The following is a 7,534-nucleotide window of genomic DNA, read 5'->3' on the forward strand; positions in this document are numbered from 1 at the left end:
GAGAGGGTGAGGGTGAGAGAGGGAGAGGAAATGAGAGAGGGAGAGAAAGAGAGAAATGAAAATGAGAGATAGAGAGGAGAGAGAAAAAGAAATATGAGAGAGAGGAGAGAGAAAAATCATTAAACCTAATAGGGAAAGAGAGAGTCAGGGTGAGGGAGAGAGAGGAAATAAGAGAGGGAGAGAAAGAGAGAAAAGTAAATAGGACCTTACAAGAAGCTCATCCTAGGTTCATAAGGGTTAGACCGATCCTCAACAAACCTAAGGGTTATATGGCTAGAGAGCCCTAGCATACTTGTGCCTCCTAGCATAATGTTCTTCTTACAAAGAGACCTCTTATATATGGGGTGTGTCCTAGCCTCCACCATGCAAATATACAACGAAGGCAATAAGCCTATCAGTATGAAAAACATTCAGTTTTCATAACATAATCCCAAAAATAACTTTGGATATTCCATAAAAATCAATCTCTTCTTAAAAAGACAAATACAGAAAACTAAAACAGCATCATTCATATATATGCTTCGTAAAACTAAAATAGCATTACCACAAGATCTCTTAGGAAACTCATCTTCAACTATCAATTTTAATTAATAAATATAATATAAAATCACTTGCAAGAAAGGACACTTTTTTATCATTAACCCTCTTTCTTCCTTAGAATAGTCTTAGAAACAAAATTATGCTCTAACAAGCCTATGTTTGAGCATAATAACTATTTTAAGATTTATTCCATGAGTAGTAGTAGTATATATGCAACCATCAAGCTAGAGATCATGCTTTGGTATCTATGGGGATCCCAATCTCATGCCCTCATAGAGATTGTAGTGTGCAATAGTGTGGAGAGAAGATGGGTGAGTTGTAAATGGTAAAGGAGAATTGTATTGATGATGGAGAGAAGATGAGGTGAATCGCCAATCCTATTCTTAGTGAGTGCAACCTACCCATAGTCATGGTCGTCGTGGTCGTGGTCGTGGTCATGGTTGTAGTCGTGGTCATGGTCATCGTAGTCATAGTCATAGTTGTAGTCGTGGTCGTGGTCGTGGTCGTAATCATAGTCGTGGTCGTGGTCATCGTAGTCATAGTCGTGGTCATGGTCGTGGTCATGGTCATGGTTGTAGTCGTGGTCGTGGTCGTCGTAGTCGTGGTTGTGGTAGTGGGTCATGATTGTGGTCATCGTAGTCATAGTCGTGGTCATAGTTGTAGCTGTGGTCGTAGTCGTAGTTGTGGTCGTAGTCATCGTCGTAATCGTAGTCCTAGTCCTGGTGGTGGTGGTGGTGGTGGTGGTAGTCGTAGCCATGGTCATGGTCATGGTCGTAGTGGTTGTGGTCGTGGTTGTGGTCATGGTCGTAGTCATAGTCATAGTCTTGGTCGTAGTCCTCGTCATGGTAGTCGTGGTCGTGGTCGTGGTCGTGGTCATAGTCATAACGTAGAAAAAGAGAGAGAGATGAAAGAAGAGGATAACAATTTAAAAAAGAAAATAAAAGACTCATTGCTCTCATGGCAGTTCCAGGGAGTGTGGCTCAGGCTTAGGTGGATGCTGTGGAGGCACAAATGCGGTGTTTCCATCTCGTCATTCAGCTGGAGTTGCGTCACCTCCAGGATTTGTCACACCTATGGGGATGTCTACTCCAGTTACTCCGACTTTTGCTCAGCCATCAGCAGGTGGCACCCCTATGGGTACCACTCCGAGAGATATTACCCCGGTCGGTACACTGGATGCACAGGGGTCTCTTGGATATGCCTAGGAGTGTGGACGCAGATGGGAGAGGACCCATCTTAGGCAGACCCCAGGGGGATATGCATATCTAGTCGATGATAGGTTAGGAGCCATCATCATGAATGATGAGGGGAGGAGGGTGATGGCTCACATGAGAGATTTATGCTAACAAGTTTTTTGGTAGAATATCTTAGATCATTGGAAGAACATACCGGAGGGGAGCAAGGACTACATAGTAGCATCCTTGCATGACGAGTTTTCGGTTCCAACCTCAGTAGATAGATTTTCTATGGGTTGGATGATGGATTGCATATGTGCATATATGTCACACAGACGATCCGACACACGCAAGGCAATTAAGAGTGGGGCTGCAAAGCCCGAGTGGTTAGACGACGCGGACGACTGGTGCCAACTGAGGTAGGAGGCTATAGATTCTCCAGGACATTGGAGTTAGCAGTGCGAGGCGGCGAGGGCACGACTCGAGGCTGGAGTGGTCCATCATCTTGGGAGTGGCAGCCACAGGACATATTTGGAGGACTTTGTAAGTTTTTATTTTGTTTTGCTTGTTTATTTTTTTACAATATCATTTGTACAGACAATCATGTTTTCAACAGTTAGCATTTTGTTTTCTTTGCAGCACTCCATTACAAATCGCGATCCCACCGGCCTTGAGACTCGATATGCAAAGAGACACGGTCTCACTTCATTGATCAATCGATTATATAGACGTGGCAGCCTTGTAAGTCACTCATCTTTCTTGTCTGTAGTTATCATGTTTAATTAGAATGCATTATTGTATAGTGGATTGATGTGTTGTTGTTTCTTTTTTTGCAGAGTCCATTCGATGCTCCTTTGCGGCGGGACGAGCTTTCGGAGGGCGAGGATATGTAGCTCGCCCTTGGATCCCTGGAGCTCACCCACCTTTATTTTTTGGTCACCTGATCTCTGTAGATATTTTCTATGTATTAGTAATATCTTGTCATGATTGTACCAAGCACTTATTATGCAATCATGTATTTATTTCATGTATCAGTGTTATGATTTCAGTATACTTTGTTTTTATTTACAAGCGCATTGTATACAGTGTAGAAACTATTTTGTATGGCTCAAATTGAGCACACAATGCTATATGTGGTAGGACAGCTTGCTGCCCTGTCACATTTTTTTTTCCCTTGTTATCGTCGCTATTAGCGTCCCAAATTTACTACTCGCATAGTTATTGGCATCGTTATTTGCATCGCAAACCGTCGCTATCAACGTCGATATGGGCGTCGGTATCAACGTTTGCGACGCTGATACCGCGCAAACGCTGATACCGACTGTTCTATGGCGTCACCAATAACGATGCTTTTTGCGACGACGGGGGAAAATTTTGTTATTTGTATTTTCATCGCTTTTAACGTCAGTATAAGGCCTATATCTTGTAGTGAATTGCAATGGAGCTTCTATGTAGAGATGTAGTTTGAGAGAGAGAAAAGATAGAGACACAAGGCTTTTGGTATTGAAGAGTATCTCAATAATGTTTTAGATAGGTATATGTACGATATACAGCCTGGACCCTTATGGGTAGATATGGGCATTTCCCTTTATCCCAACAAAATTTAGCTGCAACCTATCTAGAAAACTCCAACCTCAACCAAGGATTTCAAGTTTCGACACTCAAAAATCCAAAAAAAATAAAAAATAACTCCTAAACTAAACAAACACAAAAAAATCAACTAGGAAACAACATATCAAATAACTACACAATATCTAAACTATAAAAAAAATCTACCTACCTAAAGCTTTTTTAGGGGTTTTCAGTTTACACAAAAATGCTTAACAATGACATATTACTGGATCATACCATTGTGGACACGGGATATCCCATCAACATTGTGAATTCAGAATTGATAGAAAGACTAAACTAGAAATCCAAAAGGATGCCTCCACAATTCTATGGATGGTTGATGGCAGTTTAAGACAACCAGAAGATTGCTTACCAAAGTCCACATGATTGTCACTAATGTAGAATGCATTTTGGAATTTAGGATTATTAGGTTTGCAAGGTAGCCAAGCTATCAAATATTATTAGGGAGGCCATGGATATTGCAATCCGTTTGTTAAGTTGATATACCCACTAATTGTTTGATTTTTTGCAGAGATGCCAGACATGTAATAGTGGATGTATATCCTAAATCTCCTCAAAGCAAGAGAGTACCCTTATCTTTGATAGAATTAGATGCATTAGAGGATCCTTCTAGTAGTGACATTTTGTCCAGCAAGTGATGAATCAAGAGAGGGGTTCACTATAGAAGATGTCTACTAGGTGACTTTGAATGAGTATATAGAAGCTCAAGATAGAATTAGAGACACGCATGTGATTGAGCTAGATCTTGGTATGTTCAATGAGCCACGACCAATTAAATTAGGATTTTTACTCGGTTTTGGAAGAGAGGAAAGACTACATGCCCGTGATCTAAGAATTTCGTGATATTTTTGCCTTGAGAGCTATGATGAGGTGAGGGGTATTCCTCCTAGTCTAGATGTGCATACTCTTCCCCTAAAGCAAGATAGCCATCTTGTTTGATAGAAAGTGAGGCATATGCTTGTTGAGCTAATGGAAGGATTTGAGTAGCATAGTATTGAGGAAAGTAAATCCCAAGTAGGTGCTCAAAGACCACACGACTATGAAAGAAAAGCAATTAGATCCAAAGAGAAGAAAAACAGAAGAAGGAAGGACGCCAAACCTTGGCTAGTATGGGAGATTAAAGGGCTTTCCTTACATGTTAAGCGAGTTTGCACACTCCTTCCAGCCTCCTAGATTCCTCTCACTTTAGTATCTTGCGCTCCTTGTTGCATCTTTCTTTTTTACTCTTGTAGATTGCATTTCTAAAATAGGAAAGAATTTTAATGATTTTAAATTTTCAGTCTACAACTATGTCTAAATTTTGCAATGCTGATATCGACTGTTCTATGGCGTCGCCAATAACGATGCTTTTTGCGATGACGAGGGCAAATTTTGTTATTCGCATTTTCGTCGCTTTTAACATCTGTATAAGGCCTATATCTTGTAGTGAATTGCAATGGAGCTTCTATGTAGAGATGCAGTTTGAGAGAGAGAAAAGATAGAGACACAAGATTTTTGGTATTGAAGAGTATCTCAATAATGTTTTAGATAGGTATATGTACTATATACAGCCTGGACCCTTACGGGCAGATATGGGCATTACCCTTTATCCCAACAAACTTCAGCTCCAACCTATCTACAAAACTCCAACCTCAACCAAGGATTTCAAGTTTCGACACTCAAAAATCCAAAAAAAAAGATAAAAATAGCTCCTAAACTAAACAAACACAAAAAAATCAACTACGAAGCAACATATCAAATAACTACACAATATCTAAACTATAAAAAAAATCTACCTACCTAAATCTTTTTTAGGGGTTTTTAGTTTACACAAAAACGCTTGACAATGACATATTACTGGATCATGCCATTGTGGACACGGGATATCCCATCAACATTGTGAATTTAGAATTGATAGAAAGACTAAACTAGAAATCCAAAAGGATGCCTCCACAATTCTCTGGATGGTTGATGGCAGTTTAAGACAACCGGAATATTGCTTACCAAAGTCCACATGATTGTGACTAACGTAGAATGCATTTTGGAATTTAGGATTATTAGGTTTGCAAGGTAGCCAAGCTATCAAATATTATTAGGGAGGCCATGGATCTTGCAATCCGTTTGTCAAGTTGATATACCCACTAATTGTCTGATTTTTGGTAGAGATGCCAGACATGTAATAGTGGATGTATATCCTAAATCTCCTCAAAGCAAGAGAGTACCCTTATCTTTGATAGAATTAGATGCATTAGAGGATCCTTCTGGTAGTGATACTTTGTCAAGTAAGTGATGAATCAAGAGAGGGGTCCACTATAGAAGATGTCTACTAGGTGACTTTGAATGAGTCTATAGAAGCTCAAGACAGAATCAGAGACGTGCATGTGATTGAGCTAGATCTTGGTATGTTCAATGAGCCACGACCGATTAAATTAGGGTTTTTACTCAATTTTGGAAGAGAGGAAAGACTACGTGTCCGTGATCTAAGAATTTCGTGATATTTTTGCCTTGAGAGCTATAATGAGGTGAGGGATATTCCTCCTAGTCTAGATGTGCATACTCTTCCCCTAAAGCAAGATAGCCATCTTGTTTGATAGAAAGTGAGGCATATGCTTGTTGAGCTAATGAAAGGATTTGAGTAGCATAGTATTGAGGAAAATAAATCCCAAGTAGGTGCTCAAAGACAACACGACTATGAAAGAAAAGCAATTAGATCCAAAGAGAAGAAAAGAAGAAGAAGGAAGGAAGCCATACCTTGGCTACTATGGGAGGTTAAAGGGCTTTCCTTACATGTTAAGCGAGTTTGCACACTCCTTCCAACCCCCTAGATTCCTCTCACTTTAGTATCTTGCGCTCCTTGTTGCACCTTTCTTTTTTTCTCTTGTAGATTGGATTTTTAAAATAGGAAAGAATGTTAATGATTTTAAATTTTCATTCTACAACTATGTCTATATATGTGTCTACTAGCACCCTCCATCACAATTTTGACACATTAGAAAAGTGCAAATAAAGAGCGCATATAAGCATGCTTGTAAAAGCACGACTATTGGACCATGTCTATGGTAGCTTTTAAGTAGTGTTTGGGAAAAGGAGGGTTCACTTCTTCCTAAGACCTATTCATTTTAAGAGAAAACTCATTCGATTCAATGTGAGGAGAAACTGCCTACTTGTGAAAAATACAAGTGAAAAGGATTTGGGCCAGTTCACCTTTATCATAGAAGGATAATATCCGTCTCATGATTAAAGTAGAAGGATAAGATCCTTCTAAATATATATTGAAAAGGACCTTAAATAATATATATTGAATTTTAATTTTGAATAAACCTTTTAAATTTTCAAGTTTAATTTTTAAACGTTTTAACTTTAATTACAATTAAAGTTGACTCAAGAGTCAGGGCTGCCGCAACTGCCAAATTCCAAAAAACTAGAGAGAGAGAGAGAGAGAGAGAGAGGGAGTGTGTGTGTGTGTGTGTGAAGTTTGAACTCTTGTTTTATCATGCAAGACTCAAGCTGCAACTCAAGTTTGAGACTTCAGTTTAGCCTTTACTTGCTACCTCAAGGCTCATAGGCTCATGGTTCCACCTTGATTTCTACATGCTGTTCAGAGCTTTCTTTGAAGTTTAGCCCACCTTTCTGATTTGTGTGACCTCCACAATCCCTTCTTTCTGATTTGTGCGGCATGTTATATTCTATCCTCTCCCAAAGTTGGCCCAAGACATAGAATCGTTGTCGAAGGGTTTGTGAAAGCAAAGTCGCGTCTTCAGAAGAACTTGATAAATTTCTGGATAGAAGATCAGCAAAGATGCGAAGATGAAAGAATCTTTGTGCAAAGCTGTTGTCACTATGTTAACAGTGACCAGTTGAGCTAGCAGCCCTTTTCCAGTCTGTAAGAGACACACAACAAAACATACATAAGCTGCTGCATGGGACCAGTTAGTTTACAGCCTGGAGTGTTGGAAATAGTACACGGTCGACAGGCACAAAGGCTTTTATACTGTAGATGGAGTATTGATTGACATAATAGGACTACAATCGTCACGTTCATATCATCCAATTCAGCTCTGAATGCTTTGTAACCTCTCCATGCACCTGTACTTCAACCATTGTATAACACAGCCACTGCAAGAAGCAGTTATATCACTGAAAGATTGTCAAAATTTGTTTGGCGAGATGTTGCAACTGTATTGTATACTTTTGGACACCACATGAAG

This window comes from Lygodium microphyllum, chromosome 6 (genome assembly GCF_053477565.2).
Source record: "Lygodium microphyllum isolate KBCC chromosome 6, Lygodium_microphyllum_v1.1.10, whole genome shotgun sequence".
NCBI lineage: Eukaryota > Viridiplantae > Streptophyta > Polypodiopsida > Schizaeales > Lygodiaceae > Lygodium > Lygodium microphyllum.